We start from the raw sequence: 21,346 nt of genomic DNA, 5'->3' as shown, positions 1-21,346 counted from the left end.
TGAAGCAGATCATTGGTCAACATTTAAGGACACCTGCTTTCAAATACTTACTGAAAATAAACTATCACCTGATTCCAAACATATCAAAATTCCTTATTGCTCTCTGTTATACTTGGTATATTTGTACTTTAAAATGCAATGAAGACTGCACGTGGCAGAATTTAAAGACCAAATCACACTGCAGTAGTGATTAACTCTGAGTTTCCATTCCGTCCTCGAAGTCTCATAGTATATGAATAGACGTTTCAGCCCACCATGTCTACTAATTATTACCTTAATTTCACTCTTTCTCATGCAAACCACATCCCAATCCCCACCATCTGCTTCTCCTACCAGCTGCCTACAATAGGGACAATTTAACATGGCCAATTAAGTTACCAAACAGCAAATCTGGCTAGAAACCAGAGCACACAAGGAAAACCTATGCAGTCACAGAAAAAAAAATGTGCAAACTCAAGACAGCATTCAAGGTCAAAATTGATTTTGCGTCTCTGAAACTGTAAGGCAGCAGCACTAACCCCCATGTTATCTTGAGAAGATTCCAGGGAATAATAGATAGGAGGAGGGATAGAACGTTTCAGTTTAAAGTTGTGAAACTAGTATTTTATTGGAAAAATTGTGGCACCAAAGATCGTCATTCCCCAGGGTCATGATGTGCTTGGGTAACCACTGATCTACCTCATCAGTAATTCTGGCAAGTCTGACTGCGTTTGAACTCTTTTTTTAATCCTTGCAGTTATCCTTGCAAAATTGTACTGAGTTTTGAATTTCTGTTATTTCAGTAGATCAAGTATATAAAATATACTTTCAAATGTAATGCAGTTTCCTGCAAATAGAGACGATTGTTAATTCTAGGCCAAATTATTTCAGAGAACCAGATTCAATTTTGACCTTGGGTGCTGTCTCTGGAGTTTGCACATTCTTTCTGTGACTGCATGGTTTTCCTTGAGTGCTCTGGTTTCTAGCCAGATTTGTTGGTTGGTAGATTAATTCCCATGTTAAATCTTGCTTCTGTATAGATTCAGAAAATTTCCGTCATGTTTGAAAGCAAAAGATACACTGGAAAATAATGTTTAGAATTGAAAGTAAGGCAACAGTAACATAAAGTTAAACAATTGGCAAAGTTGTCCGCAGTCTGTCCAATTTAGTATTTGAATAATATAGCTTCCTTTGGTCTAAGTACATTTGATGTCGGGCAGAACCAGAGGTGGGTCCTTATTGCAGTCATTTCTTAAATGCTTTTTAAAAATTTTTAATTGGTGCAGTGTAAAACTTTATACCTTCATGCCACACATGCCCAAAAATAAATGCATTATTTCCTCTGTAGCTAGGCCAGAACTTTCAAACCTTTGCTGCAGAGCTCTTTAGCCCCCTCTCCATAAAATACTTCAGCCCAATTGAGGTGCTTTAAATCCAGCATTCAACAACCAGGATAATTACAAATATTCCTGTTTTACATGGAATCAAAGTAATCTAGGAATCTTTTTACTTTCAACAAGAGCAACTAAAAATCAAAGCAGGAGGATGTGGGAGGAAACAAGAATACCCAACAGAAAATTATGCAATCACAAGAACACGCATACAGACAGCAGCAACACAGCGGCACAACGAAAGCACTGAAAAGTTTCCAATATCATGGCTACTGATGGACATAAATACCAATAAGATAAACCTGGAAAACTTGGGGGAAATAAACTACTTCAATAAAAAATTGAATCTGATCTCATTGCTCTGCTCTAGTGTTCAACGATGGTTGTACTTCATTCATATAACTTGGTATTAACTAGGAGTGAATTGATGGATATTTCTGTAATGTCAGAAACCATCCACCTCTACATGAACTTCAGTGGCACTTCAGCTTCCCCAATGAAATTCAGTTACAGCTCCATCATTCTTTCCCCAACGCCGAATAAACATACAAAATGTTAAAATATAAGTGATACCCCTCAAAATGAATATTGATACAACTGTTTGAGAAAAGCAAGACACTTTATTAACTCTTGATGTCCTGAGATTCCTCATCGTGTCCAAATCAAATATATAAAAATATTCAGTATGACAGATCTGTGAGTAATGATCCAATGCACAGAAAATGAAGTATATTATTCATTTGGGACAATTTTCCCTCATCCCCTTGGCATAATTCAAAATAGATTTTCTGCAACTCCACTTCCCTCAATCGCGAAACTTAAAAACTGTTCCAAGTCTTTTGTCCTAATTTTATTGCTTTGTTAATTGTTTTTTTAATTATATTTTAGTCAGCACAAAACAGGCTCTACTGCCCACCAACTTTACAACAATCAACAACATTCGTACACTAGTTCTATCCGACACCTAGGGACAATTTACCAATTGACCTACACACTTGCACGTCTTTAGAATCTGGGAGGAAGCTGGTGCCTCCGGAGAAAATCCACGCGGTCACGTGGAGAATGTACAAACTCCGTACAGGCAACACCCATAGTCAGGGTTTCTGGCACTGTACGGCAGCAACTCTACCTCTGCACCATTGTACCACCTGAAATCATAATTAATATTATTCATGCTCATTTGCTCAGATTTAGCTAACTGTGCAAAACTTTCACCTAACAGATCTAAAATTTAGCTTCCAACCCGTTCACCAAGATCTGACAGACTGTGCAGACTGATTCTCTTCCATTCTGATTGCCATTATGAATTATTTAAAAGGTAGATATACATGACTATACTCAAACTAAAATTAAACCACAAGGTATATAAAGATACCACAGAATCTTACAATAAAGCATTAGAATGGTATCCAATACACATTGAATGTTGCCATTTTTCAGAGCCAGAAATACATGTCCATATGTCTCACATTTTACACCTTACAAAGTCAATCCAAGAAGCATTATGCACAAGCATGGAAGCCCAAACTGACACGGTCAAGGATGGAGGACGATGGTGTTTTCAAAAAAGGAAGGCACATTGATGCACACAATCCAGACATGAACTTTAATCAATACTAGTCTCTCAAGTGTCCATCTTCTTTCATAAAATACCAGGAACTGCCACCATCGACATCAGATTAAAAACTTAAACATTTAATTTTGACAATTCTTTAAAGATGCTACCAGATCTGATGAAAAATTCTAGTATTCTCTGCTACAATTACAGATAAATCCAGTTTATTTCCTTAAAAATTAAACAAAGTAAATTTTTCCTGCTTTGCAATCGACCAACTCATGGTAAAGTGTGAGGACAGGTTAAAGATATTGTCACCTGAATCTGTTCAACTCAAACAGTATTTTGGCAAATCTTTTTCATGACCTTCGACACTGCCAATATTGCCAAACTTGGATCTTTTAAAATCTTGTTTATCAGGACCTAAGCATCACTGTCATGGGGAGCATCCTCCATGAAATTCCATTTGTTTCATTCATTCTCCTTCCCCACCTTCTGTTACCTGAACTGACTTGTTTCTCTCTTCAAGTTATGATGAAGGATCCCAGACATGAAATGTTAAATATTTCTCTTTCCACAGATGCTGACTGACTTGTGGAACATTGGCAATATTTTTATTTATTGCCCAGCTATTACGACCATTGAGATGTTGGTGAACCTTCTTGAACTTCTGTAGTTCTTATGACAAGTTACACCCAGAGTACTATCGAGGAGGCGATTTCAGGAGCTAGACACATAAACAGTATACTATACTCAAACCAGGTATGATTTGCAAGGGAAACCTGCAGGTGTCGGTGCTCCCATACATCTGAAACCCATGTCCTTCTTGGGTAGAAGTTGTGGATCCAGGACATATTGTCAGAGTAGACTTGGTTGAAGGAATACACTTTGTATTTGGTACATATTACAGCCATATGCATTGATGCAGAAAATAATGCTTAAGATAGATAGGATACCAATCAAGCTCAAGTATTGGGGATCTGCGTGTATCCAGGCAAGTGCAAACTATTTTAAAGCACTAGCTTGTGCCCTGTAGATGGCGCAAATAATTTTGAGTATCAACTGCGATAGGATACTCTGCCTGACTTGCTCACGTAGCCACTTAATTTGTCACGTGTCCAGTTCAATTTCTGGTCGATGGTGATTCCAGGATGTTGATGGGGAGGCAATCAGCCATGTAAATGACACTAAATGTGATATGGTGACATGGCACTTGCCAACATTGCCTGGTAATTACAATATGAACATTACTTGCCACTTTCAGTTCACATCTGAACACTGTCTAAATCTTGCTTGCATTGGCAGTTTATTCATTGAACTGAGAATGGACATGAATATTGTACAAGCAGCAGATATACACAAGATATGTAATTGAAGCAGCAGATAGCAAGGCCCCAAGAGGCAAATCCGGGAGTCAAGATGAAGAGCCAACAACTTCCTTTGTACAAGTCCAATTATTGAAGTGTTTTTAGATTAACTGAGAGCCATGAGAAATTAGATCCTGGTAAGTTGATTCATTTCCACAGAAAAATCAACTACTCCCACATCCTCTCTGGAATTCAATTCTTCAGTTCATGTATAGATCAGGCCATGATGAAGTCTGGAGGTGAGTGGTCCTGGTGAAACCAAAACTGAGCATTAATGAGGTCATTGCAGATAGGTACACCTGACAGCACTGTTGACAACACCAGCCACTTTGCTGATCGTTGGCTGTAGATTGATTGGGTAGTAGTTTGCCTCGTTAGATTTGTCCTACATTTTTGTGAAAAGGACAAAGCTTAAAATTTCAGCGTTTCATACTGCACAGAAACAGCTTAGCTTGTGCCAAGGCCAGTTCTGGAATTACTGTCATTTTACTGACAGTAATCTCCAGTATCACCAATGTCTGGCCCTATACCTTTGAATAAATGTCATGGTGAAATTCAGAATGAATTGGCGAAAGGACGGATTTTATGATGGTCGCGAATGGGGAATGCTTGAGTTTAATCATTAGCGCTCAAACTGGGTTCTGCCATTGTTAAAGAGGCGAATATTCTCAAACCATCTCTTCACCCACCCAGTGCTCAAGTTATTCGTTACCATTCACTTGATATGACATAGTTACATAAATTTGAATCGATCCATAGGCTGCAAACCTGTTGTGTTTTTTGCAGTTTAATATATTTAGCTTGTTACTGGATTAACAGCATATTTTGGTACAGCTGTTGCAGCTCCCAACATGTCCATCTGCACCACTCATGGAACCAGAGACGATGCCTTGGATTGACAGCAACAGTAGGATAAGGAACATGCAAGGCAAAGGATAAAAATTGTGATACTATACATTTGCGACTACCAGAGCCCATAGCATCAGACGCCCAGCGTTGAGCAGCCAGAAAAGCTTCTATATCATGAGTAACAGCTCAGTCTGCCACCTCAAAGTTAATCATTTAAAAATGTAATCAGTTTCAGTCATTAAAATAGTTCACAATCGCATTAAAACACAATAGAATGATGGAATTTCTACCAACCTTTAAAATACCCCTTTCCCAACAATTAAGGACAGAGGCACAGGCTAATGGCTTTTCTTTAATCCCTTTGAAAGTACACAAAATGACAATAATTTAAAAGCCACTGAGCACTGGTAAAATTCAAATTAAGCAAAAGATTAGTTTAAGCAATGCAGTCTTAAGTCTGATTTCATGCTTCATCTTGTTAGTTAGATGTATTTCAGAAGGTTTAGATTGCCAAAGCAAGTCCATTAAAAGACTAATCTAGATAGAATTTCTAGCTTGAATAAACTTCAGATGTTGAATTTAAAAAACTTAGATCTTAAGTTTCCAAATCTTTGCAGCACTGTGGTGGTTAGTTGAACTGCCAGAGACCCAGGTTCATTCCTGATTTTGGGTACTGTCTGCATTTGCACGTTCGCCCCATGACTACCTCGTTTCTTCTGGACGATAGTTTCCTCCCACATTCCAAAGATGGGGGGGGGGGGGGGGGGGGTAAAAAGTTGCCCAAATCTACACAAGTACCAAGCAACGTACACGTGTACTGATGCATCAATGCATAATCTTTATTTGGGAAATGGCAGCATTGCAGTTAAGATATGGATTTGACATCCAGAGACTGAGACAAATTCATATTTATCCAAATATAAGCTATTAACACAGTCTATACCAGTTTTTAAGAGTAATTTTATTTTCTCAAATAGTTTCTGGTAACCTGTTAACTCTCATGCCCATCAACTCAACTCTGGTTTTCCAATTCCCCAACATGGGGCAATTGGCAAGAACCAATTAACTCTATGGAATGTGGGAAGAAAACCACAGCAATCAATTAGAGAACAATTCCACAGAGACAACACGAGATAAGAATCAAAACCAGAGTGTTGAAATTGTGAAGCAGCAACACTAACTGCTGCAACAATTAATTTAAATTAAATTAGTTTGTCAAAGTAGAGAACATTGGCATGACCACAATTTGTGTCCATCTACATTGCCATGCGGAAATATCAATAACTTTGTATTACTTTTTTAAAATAAAGGTAAGGCCACTGAGGTATTTTGAGTCTTCCTCAGAATATGATTGTCAGTGAACATTTAAGCAAGACACTTGATAACCAAGCAGCACCCACATTTCCTTCAGCAGGAACACAGTCCACCTCCTGCAACCCCCGCCCGCCCCTCAATCGCGCGCAAGCATACTCCTCTCTCCCCATTCCGACCCCGGTCTTTCCCACTAAACGTAAACCACACCGTCCCGCTCGCACACACCCCCTCTCAATCTCCCGCCCGCACAGCCCCCCCCCCCCCCCCCCCCCCGACTCGCACACACACCGTCCAGCTCGCACACCCCCCTCCATTTGCCCCTCCAGTCCTCACACACCCCTCTCCGTTTGCCCCTCCCGCCCGCACACACCCCCTCCATTTGCCCCTCCCGCCCGCACACACCTCTCCATTTGCCCCTCCCGCCCACACACACCCCTCCATTTGCCCCTCCCGCCCGCGCACACCCCCTTTCATCCTCCGTCCAACACCCCCTCCATCCTCCGCTTCGTTAAAAAAAAACTCTCCCCATTCTCCATGTCGCACAGAACCCCCCTTTATCCTCTGTCCCGCATAATCCTCCTCGCCCCGCTCCGCGCCCCCGCGCCACTCAATGGAGCCGTTGCGCCGCTGGCGCCTCACTGCGCATGCTCTGCCTATGCCGCCCGCCCAGATCTTCGGCAGCAACTTGAGCAGGCGGGGAGGAAGGCTCGCGTCCGACCGCCGCAGCCCGGAGCTCGGGCTGCCTTCGGCACCGGCTTCGAGTGCTGCGGTGACCGGCATTCTCTTACGGGAGAGGAGACAGAGCATCGGCGCCAGTGGACGGGCAGACCGCGTTCCCGAGTGGTGTCACAGAAACAGCCTCAAGATGGCGGCGGCAGGGAGCCCGCTCACAGCGCCGCCACTGCCTCCCCGGCTCTCTCCTCGCGTCCTGGCGGGAGATAACGGACCACTGGTGAGGTGCGCGGTACCGCGCTCGTCACGCGGCGTTTGCCGGTGTAATGCGCGGCCCGATTACCGGCTGTGCAGTGAGGAGGTCCGCCACCAAGCCTCCTCGCCTCTGATCCCGCCTCCGCTTCACCGCTCGGCCGCCGCCTCCATCTTGTATTCCGGAGCGCCGCGCTGCACTGCGCAGGCGCGCCTCCTCGGCGCTCAGCCGCCGATTGGCTGGCGCGAGAAAGGCGCGCGAACGCTGATTGGCTGGGCCGCAGGCATCAGTCATGGACGCTCTGATTGTATTGATTGACGGTTATAATCGTCCTATCCGATTGGACGGAGCTCCCGCTAAAGGGCTAGACGTGTAATGATTAGTCGCTGAGTGGCACGTGGTGGTTGAGCGGGCACGTCATCAAAATAAACAGGGGTCTTGGAGGGTGTTTTTGCTGCTCATTTGTGGACTGTGGGTATGAATCTATCCCTCATGGTCTCTATGTGGGAATCTGTCCCTCATGGTCTGTGGGTGGAAATCTGTCTCTCATGGTCTCTGTGTGGGAATCTATCTCTCATGGTCTGTAGGAGGGACTCTGGGTAAGAATCTCTAATGGTCTGTGGGTGGAATATGTCCCTCATGGTCTGTTAGTGGGAATATGTCTCTCGTGGTGTCTGTGTGAGAATCTGTCTCATGGTCTGTGGGAGGGAATCGGTCCCTCATGGTCTCTGGATGAAAATCTCTAATGGTCTGTGGGTGGAATATGTTCCTCCTGGTCTGTGGGTGGGAATATGTCTCTCATGGTCTGTGGGTGAATAGCCAGCAATGTATTGTGGGAGCCAAACGGTGTCTTGGTGCTGAGACAAAAATGGAAAAAATATGAAATATTGAGTAAAAACACAGAGTACTGGTGTAACTCAGACGTTGAGGCAGCATCTCCACAGAGACTGATCAGTCAATCAGAAGAAGGGTCCCAGCCTGAAGCATTGCCTGTCTTATTTACCCCCACAGACGCTGGCTGACCTGCTGAGTTCTTCCAGCAGTTTGTCTTGGTGCTGAAACTTTCTTAGGGTGGGGTTTTAACTTAATGCTGGTACAAATGCGTTATGTTCACATTGTGGCATGGGACTGAACGTTGTTGTTTGGAATGGCACTAACTGTACTTGACCTGTGATTATTGTCAACTTGGAGTTCATTAGTGAGGAGGATTGGTAGTGTTTGCTGGTGCTATCACTGATAGCAACAACTATTGTACCCTGTACACATTCCTGAGACATAGTACAATTCAACTCTTGAGTTTGATCATGGTCTCCAAACATGTGGGGCAGCGGAGAATAGATAGAATGGGGCGAGTGGTAGACTTCTGGTGTGTAAACTGGGTTTCTGAGTCCTTCTGATTAATAGATTTTAAGTTCTTGTGATACAGTACAGAAAAATGTCTGGGCTGACCATCATGTTAATCTATACTAACTCACTTATTAATTCTATACCCTGGCCATTCAAGTATCTGTCAAAATGCCTCTTAAGTGTTTCTGAAGATAGACACAGACACAAAATGAGAGATCAACACAAAAAGCTGGAGTAATTCAGGCAGCATCTCTGGAAAGAAAGAATGGATGACATTTCGGGTCAAGACCCTTCTTTAGCAATGGTATTGTGGCCTGTACTGCCATCTTTAGCACTTCATTCCCGACACTGACTACTTTGTGAGTAGTCATCTTTCCCCTATAAAACTCCTCCCTCTCACCTTAAATCTATGCCCTCTAGTTTTAGAAATCCCTACAATGGGAACAGATCTATCTAGAGCCACAGACTGATACAGCATAGCAACAGGGCCTTTGGCCCAACTTGTTCATGCCCAACAAGTTGTTTACCTGAACTTGTCCCATCTGACTGTGTTTGGTCTACATCCCTCAACTTCTATTCATGTACCTGTCCTTTGAACATTGTAATTGTACATGCCTGTACAACTTCCTATGGCAGCTCATTCCATATATCCACTGACTTGGTTTTTTTAAAAAAAGCTTTCCCCCTCTCACCTTAAACTATTCTCTCTAGTTTTGGACTCTCCTCCCCTTGGAAGAATACTATGAACATTCATCTGATCACTGTCCATCATGATTTCTTATACCTCAACAAGAACAGTTCTCAGCTACAGTCTACACTCTGGGGGAAAGTCCAAGCCTCTCTATGCAAGTCAAGCCCTCCAGTCTCAGCAATATCTTTGTGAATCTTTTCTTCACCCTTTCCAGATATATGACATCCTTTCTATAGCTGTGCAACTAAAACTCCACGTAATACTTCAAGTGTGGTTTCAGCAAAAGCTTGTGCTATTGTAACATGACTCCCCAACTCCTGTACTCAATTCCCTAACTAATGAATCCAAGTTTGCCAAAATGCTGCTTCAGCACCCTGTCTATCTGTGGCACCGCTTTAGGGGAACTTAAAGGTCTCGATCCAAAACGTCACCCATTCTATCCAGAAATGCTGCTTGTCCTGCTGAGTTATTTCAGCATTTATGTCTATATCAGTACATCAAGGTCTCTCTGTTCAACAACACTCTCCAGAGACCTACCATTTACTGTGGAAGACCTACCTTAGTTTAACTTAAAGTGCAACACCTCAGAATTGTCTGAATTAAATTCTGTCTGCCATTGTTTGACCTACATCCCCACTTGATCTAGATCCCATTGTAATCTATGATAACCCTCTTCACTATCCACTATACCACCTTTGCTGTTGTCTGCAAATATATGAATCAGTTTCAAATTAACATCGATTAATCTGTTACATTGTCATACAAGTCGTTAATATAGATGAGAGGAAAACAGACTCAGCATTGATCCCTGCAGCACACCACTTAGTCACAGGCATCCAAAATGTGTAAAACAACCCTCTGCTACCACCCTCTCAAAGGCCTTACTAAAGTCCATGTGGACAACATCCAAATGTCCATCACCCTGCCTCATCAATCTTTTTTGTCTCCTCTTCAAACAATACAATCAAATTTATGAGACAATTTCCCATGGTCAAAGTCATACCTGGCTATCCCTAATCAGTCCTTGATGCTAGTAGATCCTATCCCTCAGAATCTTCCCCCAGTAACTCTCCCACTACTGATGTTAGTTAAGTTTACCGGCTTATAATTTTCTGGTGTGTTTTTGCAGCCTTTTTAAATTAAAGGCACATTAGCCATCATGCACAGCACCTTACCCGTGGACAAAGATGATGCAAATATCTCTGCCAACCCATTGTAATTTTTCCCTAACTTCCCACAATGTCCTAGGATACACATTGGCATGCCCCAGAGATTTATCCATCTTCACAGTGCCCTCCATAATGTTTTGGACCATCATTTATTTATTTGCTTCTGTACTCCACAATTTGAGATTTGTAATAGAAAAAAATCACGTGTGGTTAAAGTGCACATTGTCAGATTTTATGAAAGGGTATTTTTATACATTTTGGTTTCACCATGTAGAAATTACAGCTGTGTTTATACATTATCCCCCCATTTCAGGGCACCATAATGTTTGAGACACATGGCATCACAAGTAATTGTAATTGCTCAGGTATTGGAAAATGGTGTTGCTGTTTATCAACATGAGGACCAAAGTTGTGCCAATAAAGTCAAATAAGCCATTATGAGACTAAGAAACAAGAATAAAACTTAGAGACATCAGCCAAACTTTAGGCTTACCGAAATCAACTGTTTGGAACATCATTAAGAAGAAAGAGAGCACTGGTGAGCTTACTAATCGCAAAGAGAAGGAAGACCTCCACAGCTGATGACAGAAGAATTCTCCCTACACTAAGAATAATCCCCAAACACCTGTCCGACAGATCAGATACACTCAGGTGTGAATTTGGCAATGACCGCTGTCCACAGAAGACTTCATGAACAGAAATACAGAGGCCACACTGCAAGATGCAAACCACTGGTTAGCCGCAAAAATAGGATGGCCAGGTTACAGTTTGCCAAGAAGTACTTAAAAGAGCAACCACAGTTTTGGAAAAAGGTCTTGTGGACAGATGAGACAAAGATTAACTTATATTAGAGTGATGGCAAGAGCAAAGTATGGAGGAGAGGAAACACGGTGGTGGGGGTGTTATGGCCTGGGCATGTATGACTGCTGAAGGTACTGGCGCACTTATCTTAATTGATGATACAACTACTGATGGTGGTAACATAATGAATTCTGAAGTGTATAGACATATCCTATCTGCTCAAGTTCAAACAAATGCGTCAAAACTCATTGGCCAGCGGTTCATTCTACAGCAAGACAATGATTGCAAACATACTGATAAAGCAACAAAGGAGTTTTACAAAGCTATAAAATGGTAAATTCTTGCGTGGCCAAGTCAATCGCCCGATCAGAATCCAATTGAGCATGCCTTTTATTTGCTGAAGAGAAAACTGAAGGGGACTAACCCCCAAAACAAGCATAAGCTTAAGATGGCTGCAATATGGCCATGAATCGCAGACGTCAAACAGTCATTGCATGCAAAGGATATGCAACAAAATACTAAACATGACTACATTCATTTCCATGACATTGCTGTTCCCCAAACATTATGGTGCCCTGAAATGGGGGGACTATGTATAAACACTGCTGTAATTTCTACATGGTGAAATCAAAATGTATAAAAATCGCCTTTATTAAAATCTGACAATGCCACATGTGATTTTTTTTTTTTAGTACAAATCTCAAATTGTGGAGTACAGAGGCAAATAAATAAATTATGGGTCTTTGTCCCAAACATTATGGAGGGCACTGTATATGCTTTAAGACTGTCAGCACCTGCTCTTTTAAAATGTGGATATGTTCCAAGACATCACTATTAATTTCCCTTAATTCATTGATTTCCGTAATGTTCTCCAGGGTAAATGCAGATGAAAAATATACATTTAAGGCATTGCCCATTTCCTGTGGCACCACATTTAGATGGCCACATTGATCGTTAACGAAACCTATTCTCTCCCTAGTTATCCTTTTAATATATTTGTCGAATTCCTTAGGATTGTGCATTACATTATCCGTCAGAGCTATCTCATGCCTTCTTTGTGCCCTCCTGATTTTTTTTGCTCATACTCAAGGGGTTCACTTGATCCCAGCTGTCTGTACCTGACCTAACTCCTTTTGCATGATCACAGGCTCAATATCCCTTATCAATCAGGGTTCCCTAATTCAGTTATCCTTATCTTCACTCTAACTCTCCCCATCTCATTTTTAAAAGCTTCCCACTTGCTAGGTGTTATTTTACATGCAAGTAACCCCTCCCGATCAATCTTTGCAAGTTTATCGCTAATACCTTAAATATTGCTCTAATTTATGACACTGTGGCACGCAATTTTATATATTGCTATCATATAACCCGTTGGCCTCCTTTACTATTCCTAGTACTACTTTCCCCAACTCTTGTACAAAAAGATGCCTTGGCAGCTGAATGCAAATGCCTTCCTCACCACCCCGCTTACCTGTTTTCCACTTTCAGGGAACTATGTACTTGTACCCCAAGTCAATCATGGACAACCTTCCTCGCTGTCCCCTCTTCCACCAATGTTGTTGTCATTCGCAAACTTACTAATCATGCCACGTCCATGCCCATCCAAATTATTGATATATATGACACAAAAAAGGACCCAACACTGATCCCTGTAGTACATTGCTGGTCATAAGCCTCCAATCTAAAGAACAACCCCATACCACCCTCTGCCTATTATCTCCAAGCCAACTTTGTATCTGATTTTCTGACCCATCCTGCATCCAGTATATCGCAACTCATGGCTAAACTGAAAGCTGTTTCATCATGTTGATTGGCCAGGGCAGAGTCTCTTAGAAGTTGGCGGGAAATACGGTTTTCCAAGGCGGCTTGGAAGAATAATGTTTGATCTTTACTTCTGACCACCTGGTAATCTTTGTCCATGACTTTGTCCACGACTGAATTTGGAATTATTGCAGGAACTGCAGATGCCGGTTTACACCGAATACAGACACAAAATGCTGGAGTAACTCAGCGGGACATGCAGCATCTCTGGATAGAAGGAATGGGTGATGTTTCGGGTCGAGACACATCTGACCTGTCTGAAGAAGGGTGTCGACCCGAAACATCACCCATTCCTTCTGTCCAGAGATGCTGCCTATCCCGCTGAGTTACTCCAGCATTTTATGTTTGTGTCTATCTTTGAATTTGGAATAAGTTTGGTTTTGGGAATGTGAACAACTTGCAGGATTATTAGGTGCGGAGATCGAGTTGATGGAGGCGATGTCTATAACCAGAGGGCATAGTTTATTCTAAATGGCATGGCATAGAAGACTACAGGTTGAATACAGGAAAATGAGATTTGGAAAAGACAGATGGATCCATCACCCACATCTCATCCGTGTTTCGTAGATCTGCTCTCGTTCCCTCTTCCCCCAGATGGAAAAAGGATTGAGTTCTCTGGTCTTCACCTTTCACCACAACAGCGTCCGCATCCAACACATCAGCCTCTGACATTTCGTCACCTCCAATGTGATCCCACCCACCAGTTGCACCTTTGCATCCCCACCCCTTTCTGCCTTTGGCAGAGACCACTCCCCTTGAAACTCCTTGGTGCACCCATCCCACCCAAACCAGCCCTTCCCCAGGTACTTCATCCTGCATCTGCAGGAAATGCAACACCTGTCTCCATAGCTCATCTCTCACCTCTATCCAGGGACCCCAGCAGTCCTTCCAGCTGAGAATGACGTTCACATGCACAATCTCTAACCTCATCTACTGCATCTAGTGTTCCCGATCTGGCCTCCAGTACATCGGCGAGATCAGGCGCAGACTCGGCAACTGTTTCGCCAAACACTACTGCTCGATCTGCCAAGGCCTTTTGGTTCTCCCAAATGCTAACTATTTCAAGGTTTCAAGATCAGTTTATTGTCACATGTACCAATTAAGGTATAGTGAAATTTGAGTTACCATACAGCCATATTAAGTGAAAAGCAACAAGTCACACAGTCACATAAAATAAAAGTTAACATTTACATCCAACACAGTGGCTCCCCACATTCCTCACTGTGATGGAAGGTAATAAAGTCCAATCTTCTCCCTCTTTATTCTCCCCTGGTCGGGGCTGTCGAACCATCTGCAGTCGGGGCAATTAAAGCTCATGCAGTCGGCGATCCGAGGCCCCTGCGTTGGGGTGATCGAAACTCCCGCGTCGGGACGATTGAAACTCTCCGCGGCTTGGAGCTCCCGAATCGGTCTCTAACCAGGGACCGCGGGCTCCATGATGTTAAAGTCCACAGGCAATCCCCGGCAAAGGGATCGCAAGCTCCATGGTGGTAAGACCACGCCATGCTCGTGGTTGAAGCGCCGGGTCAGTCTCCAGGAAAGGCCGTGCCACTCCACGATGTTAGGCCGCAGTGGGAACGGAGATATGATACCGAAAAAAAATCTCATCTCCGTTGAGGTAAGACATTGAAGAAAGTTTCCCCCCTCTTCCCATTCCCATACTGACTATTCTGTCCTGTCGCCTCCGTTACCAGAATAAACATAAACTGCACGTAAACTGGGGGAACAGCATCTCGTATTCTGCTTGGGTAGCTGACAACCCAACGGTTTGTACATTGAATTCTCCAATTATAGGTGACCAAACCCTCCGCAACCCCCTTCTTCTCCCCTCCCTGTGCCCTAGCTGGACACGCACCTACTTCTCCCCTCCGCCTCCACCTACATTCCTTCCTCTAACTTCACAATTTGCAACTTTTCAATCTTTTTGTGTCACACTTTCTGCCTTTGCATCTCTGGCCTTTGTCCAACCCTCTGCCTATCAACCCCCCCCCCCCCCACCTGTATCCAACTATTACTTACCATTTGTCCTGCCCCTCCTCTCTTCCAGCTTTCTTAACGCCCCCTCCACAGCCTATCTAAAGAAGGGTTCTGAGCTGAAATGTCAACTATCCATGCTCTCCAGAGATGCTGCCTGATCTGTTGAGTTACTCCAACACTATGTATTTTTTTCAGATATAAACGATGGCTGGCACAAACAGCATGAACTGAAAAACCTTTTTCAAAAAGTGTCATTTGTGCTGCCATGAGATTTGGTGGATTTTGCAGACAATGTTGTGTAGTACCTTTGCAAATACCTTTTGTAATTAGTTCATATTACAGAAGTGAACTGACGGATAGGGATTGCTGCTGTCCGATAGTCCTTAAACTTTCTGCCAGCTTGGAGGTTGGTTTTTGAATACTCTTCTTCAATTAGCCCAGCACTGTAATGAGGCATTGAAGTTGATGCTGATCTTCATTATTGTCAATGGAAGCTGCTGCCAGGTGTTTATCTGAATTCGATGCTGTCCTCACTAGTTCTTTCATGTTGTCATTAGTTAGAATGGTCAGAATGTTGCTGTGGTTTCTGCTTGTTTTGGCAGCTGACTCTCACATTTTCCTTCCTTGTTAGGACACTCACTCCAACTATTGGCCTGGGGGGCACAGCTGAAACACCTCATAAATTTTGCCCTATTTTGGTACAGCAGTCCCTTGCTAAATATCCTGGTTGCAATCAAGGCAAGTTGTCTGTGTCCTTGCAGCAGCTACATGCACTCGAGCCACCTTGCACCCCTATTCCCTCTTCTGGTCTATCTCCCTGGCCTATGATAGTATATTGCAGGGTAAGTGGATCCCACAGTTATTCCCAACTCTAAAACCGCTCATCTAAAACCAGCATTGTCTGCACCCGAGTATTCTTCAAAAATCTTCAAAAATTCATGGGTGCTCATCAACTTTCTGAACCACTAATCATTCCCCAATTAATCTCACCTCCCAGTCATTGCCTCACATCTTCCCCACCTACCACCCCAACTCTCTCTCCCCCCCCCCCCCCCCCAAAGCTGCAAAATCCCTCCTCTTTACTGTCATTCCAATTGGCACCCCATGTACCATCCCACTCCCCTGCGCCATACTGTCCCACATATTCCTTGGACTTTTAGTGTGTGTGTGATTCATCTGGTGACTTGCAATAATTTCTTCTAAATTGCGCCTCAACTGCATATTGTAGCTTCCAAGATACTTCTGAATATTCAAACACCTTTGCTGGGGCTCAGTAATTCATATAGATGATCTAAGAGCTTCCAAGGGCAGAGAATGTGAAAGCCCAAATTACTGTTGTGAGCGCTGATTCTCTTGAGTGCAAAAATATCCCAATTATTGATAGACAAATATGCCAATGACCATGTTTGATTTGCAAGTGACAAAATAAGTCTGGTCTGGAAACGTCCTTCATGTCTATCACAATGGTTTGAAATCACTTACGATGAAGATTTTTGGTTTCATATATGCCCAATTAACATATATTTAAGGGTCCCATCCCAAAATGTCACCTATCCATGTCCTTCAGAGATGCTGCCTGACCTGCTGTGGAATTCACTGCCTCTGAAGGCAGTGGAGGCCAATTCTCTGAATGCTTTCAAGAGAGAGCTAGATAGAGCTCTTGAGGATAGCAGAGTCAGGGGGTATGGGGAGAAGGCAGGAACGGGGTACTGATTGAGAATGATCAGCCATGGTGGTGCTGGCTCGAAGGACCGAATGGCCTACTCCTGCACCTATTGTCTATTACTCCATCACTTTATGGTTTTTTTGTAAAACGCCATCAGCAGTTCCTTGTTTATTCAAGTCTGTTTGCAAAGGTGTCTTTTTACATTGCTTTCAATGGAGCATGTATTCTAAGGACTGGTTCTTGTTTTGAATTAAAAGCTGCTACTCCCACATAATTTAAAAAAGTCCTGCTACTTCCACATAATTTTATAACTATTGAATATTAGGGTTAGGGTCACTTCATTGAGGTATCCCATGGCATTAACGTGGGCCTTCATTGTTGGAGGGTGTATTGTACAATAGGGGAGTTTGGACGATATTTAGCATAAGGCATTTTCCTTCTTTTACTTCAGTGAAGGAGTCAACAGTGACTTGCAACCTAACCTCAGTATATGAACATGCACAAAAATCATCTGCACAAAGCAGCTCCATAATTAAAGTTGGAAAGGTCTTGGTGCTGGAGTGGAGGTGCTCTATTTTTTTCAGTAGATTAGCCCCATTCCATTGGGAAGCATTTTGGTGGTGAGGCTCAGCATTTATCAAGATTGCTTGAAAAAATAGTTGGGTTGATGAGGCAAGCTTGCATGAGACTGGTTTGCACTGACATCGTGTCTGCAATGCTCTTAGTGCTTAATGGTGTCATCAAGCAGGCATAAAATGAAGATGAATTTCTTGTGAACAAACTAATTTGGGAAGATTGCTCCATAATCCATCTTGATTGACTTTCCAAGACTTTGGAGAGATGGTAAATATCATATCCATCACGCCACTAGATGCACAAAATCCACTCTGCATTTTGGGGACAGCTCTGTGGCCGCGGGCAGAAGATAGCTGTGGAGCATGCTGCTGACAATGTTTACTGTAGCAGATTGCATGGAAACGCTTTTGGTTACCGTAATCAAATTTCTTGACAATGTTTATGCTGTGTCTTGGTGTTGTCATGTGTCTGCCATTAAATCTTATCACCATTCCTACACATATTCTTTTGGTTAAATCTCTTTTTTCAACCTGTTTATCCAATTCAATGGGATACCTGGTCCCTCCCACTTTAAATGAAGCAGTCTCAATGGAATAGAATTCCTCCACAACTGCTGCCAATGACCCATGAATTGAAACCCTTTCTTCCACTCCGCTCAAATTTCTCCCATTCCACTAGCATCCATTAAAAAGGTTGCGTGCTAATTTGATGGCTAGCCTTTGTTCTTGGCACTTACAAAAGCACAAAATGGGAATCAGTCTAGCAGAGATGTGGCTTGGAAGGAACACTCACCACTTCCTATTCCCTCTGTTAGTCCTATGAAGAGGACCTCAGAAGCATATACAGGTCTTTCTGGGACACCTTATCAAGACATTACCAATGTTCAAGCAACATTCATCCTGCAAATTCTTGAGGAAAAGAATTTTCCTACAAAAAGTAAATGCCGTTCCACAGAATATCTTACTAAAGGTGAAAAAATGGTCATAGAAACATCAAGTGTTAGAAACTCTCTGCAGGTCAGGCAGCATCTGTAGACAGAGAATGTTTCAGGACTGGGACCCTTCATGAGAATCCAGTCTGATTTCCTTATTAACAATGTATTAGATTTTCATTTTCAATATAATGGTCACCGGGAGAAGGGGGTTGCTTGTTCGTAGTTATCATTAGTGTTTCTGCCAGTTCTGGATAGGGAGTGGGTGGAAGCCATGGTGCTCACTAGAGTGGCAGTGACTTGGGAAGAGAGGAGTAAAGAGGCTTAGAATTGACCAGGTGTCCTTTATACCGACAAGTATGGGGCACCCCTTGTCTATAGCTCCTCCATCCGAGTCTCCAATGCTGTTCTCCAGAATCTGTTTTCCTCTTCTCTGATACCCAATTACTCCAGCATGTACCACTGTGAGACAAGAAGAGTACTCCACATTTCCAGTGGAGTATGGAACCCACATTTACAGCTCCAAAATGGTTGCACAAAGCAGCACTCATAGAGTCACAAAGTCACCCAGGATGGAAACTTGCCCACGCTGACCAACATGTTCCATCTACACTAGCTCTCCTGCCTACGCTTGGCCCATATCCCTCTATACTGATCTTACCCAACTACATGTCTTAATGTTTCTTAAACGTTGTGACAGTACATGCTTCAATTACCTCCTCCAGCAGCTTGTTCCATATACCTCGGTGAAGATATATGTTTAATACTTCATTGCAGATTAAAATAAAAAGTTAGGAAGACGAGTCGGCTATTTGGTACTTTGAGCTTGCTCCACCATTCAATACTATCACAATGCCATATTCCTACTCTTCCCCATAATCGATTGATGCCTTTTATGCTTTGATTCAAATTAACCAAATATTAGAAACATAATTTTGAGCTGAAGCTAGACAATTCTATGCTAGTCGACATTGTGAATTTAAGCACCTGCTTTCACCCTGTTTTTCTGCATTAGACTACAAAGGCAACAATGTAAAAAAACCTAAGAAGCTTGTACCGACCGGTCTTTGGCTCTTGTGAAAAACTGTTTACAAGTTCAGAAGCGAGTCATATGTTTGACAGCAGATTCGAACGGTGGCAGGGCTTAATGAGGAAGGAAAGCCCAACACACTACACAGCCCAGTGCAGCGACGGCCAAAATGAGAAATCATAGAAATGGGACATCAGGAAAGGTTTGCTATCACAGAAGTTTCACCTCTGAGGAAAATGCCGAACAAAATGAAGCTTCAGGACCTAGGAGGGAGATGCTCATTACCGTCTCTACTCTTGTTATCCAACAATGCTTCAATATATTGGTTTCCTTTATGATTGTATGAGTCACTGAAATCATTAAATAGCTCTTATTTATAAACCCATTTGGCTGATGTCTAAATTCCAATGTTGTCATTGGAACAATTGTATCGTACAAATTCCACTGGGGAACGAGTGTTTGTGGGGAGTAGGGTTAATATGTCTCCAATCAATTGGTGAGGAAGGCTCAGAGCTTTGGGATGGAAAGTGGAAGACATTCTGGAAGGCCCAGAAGTAGAGAAGGTTTCTACAATGGGAGATGATGTAAGTGAACCACAAACCAGGAGAAGACTGCACAGAGGAAAAGTTGAGTGGTCTGTGAACTAGGTGTGGAAGAGAGGAGTACGGCGTCCCAGGAGAGAAGTGCTGTCTACAGAAGCAGAGAACTATATTGTGGGAAATTAGGTATAGAAGAAAACAATGTTAAGAGATGAAAGAGGACTGTGATTGTTGATGGGCGTGAGGTGCAGGAAGAGAGGACTTTTATCAGGGATTGAGAAGCACTAAGTTCAGGGTAGTGGGGGAGACAAAATTGGTGATCAGGACAGGCAAATGTTTGGGAGGGGAGAATGCTGCAATTCAAGAGTAAAGACAGTCAATGGTCAATTATCACGTATACTGGGACTGGAACAATAACATTCTTACTACAGTTTTGCAGGCACATTAAATGTAAACAACACAAATAATTTTTCATCTATTTTAGATAAACCAAATGATGGTGCAAGCCATAATTCATAGCGCACTCTCAGTAGTTCAGTGCTGAGATAGAGGAGATTGCACATCTGATCATTCATGGGAAGAATGCAAGTGGATAAGGTTTGCTTGAAGAATAGACATAGAATTTTAAAACTGCTTTTGAATGCACAGAGAATCTGATTAAAATATAACAACAAAGAGTCCTAATGGTTCATTATTACAACTGTCGCAATCTTGCATGGTAAAAATGACACTGTATTTGCATTACAGATTTGGGTCATATTCTTTACTTTTAGCTCCTTAACTACTGACTCTAGCCCACTAACCATGGGTCTGCAATAAAGGGTAAAATTATAATAAATCTGGATAAAGGCCATATCTACCACACACAAATAGGGAAGATTATGCTTCACAAAGAAACATAAACATACATGGTCGATGGCGAAATATGGCGTGTCCTACCTGTAGGAAAAGACTAATAAACATTGAATTAGATATGCAATGTCAAAATGGATTATAAATTGATTCGAAGGTTCAGAAAAAGACAGGTAGTTTCTTTAAATCGCTGAAAGTGGAAAGAGTTTAGTTTAGAAATACAGCGTGGAAACAGGCCCTTCCTCCCATCGAGTACATGCTGACTAAGGATCGTCATCCACTAGTTCTCTGTTATCCCAGGTTTGCATCCTACACTAGGGCAAGTTACCGAAGCCAATTAACCTACATACCTGCAGGACTGGAATGTGGGATTAAACCGGAGCACTGGAGAAAACCCACGGTCGTTGGGAAAACATACAAACTGCACAGACAACACTCGCAGTCAGGTTCGATCTCGGGTCTCTGATGTTGTGAGGCAATAACGTTACCGATATGCCACTGTGCCATCCCACATTGCTCACGCTGTTCTACTCTTGAAATTATATCTCTTCACTGTACATCAGGCC

The 21,346-nt window shown here is 42.6% G+C and overlaps 2 protein-coding genes across 3 annotated transcripts in view; one reads left to right on the top strand and one right to left on the bottom strand.

The window, feature by feature from the left end:
• The window catches only part of pcif1 (phosphorylated CTD interacting factor 1), an 85,245-nt gene extending 77,644 nt beyond the window's left edge, over positions 1 to 7,601 (bottom strand). The window contains exon 1 of one of the 2 annotated variants that reach the window (XM_078418684.1): positions 7,471 to 7,601. The gene's annotated coding sequence lies outside the window, so the exon portion shown is untranslated. Of the gene's footprint in view, positions 1 to 5,435; positions 5,507 to 7,470 lie in introns of those variants that run through there. The other variant, XM_078418685.1, reaches the window with a different exon arrangement.
• Positions 1 to 21,346, top strand: part of LOC144604376 (cytochrome c oxidase subunit 4 isoform 1, mitochondrial-like) — a 420,358-nt gene that overhangs the window by 277,007 nt on the left and 122,005 nt on the right. The gene's annotated exons all lie outside the window — the stretch shown is intronic.

The sequence above is a fragment of the Rhinoraja longicauda genome, chromosome 22 (genome assembly GCF_053455715.1).
Source record: "Rhinoraja longicauda isolate Sanriku21f chromosome 22, sRhiLon1.1, whole genome shotgun sequence".
Lineage (NCBI taxonomy): Eukaryota > Metazoa > Chordata > Chondrichthyes > Rajiformes > Arhynchobatidae > Rhinoraja > Rhinoraja longicauda.
The sequence above is the reverse complement of the archived record's forward strand: the minus strand, read 5'-3'. Positions and strand labels throughout refer to the sequence as shown.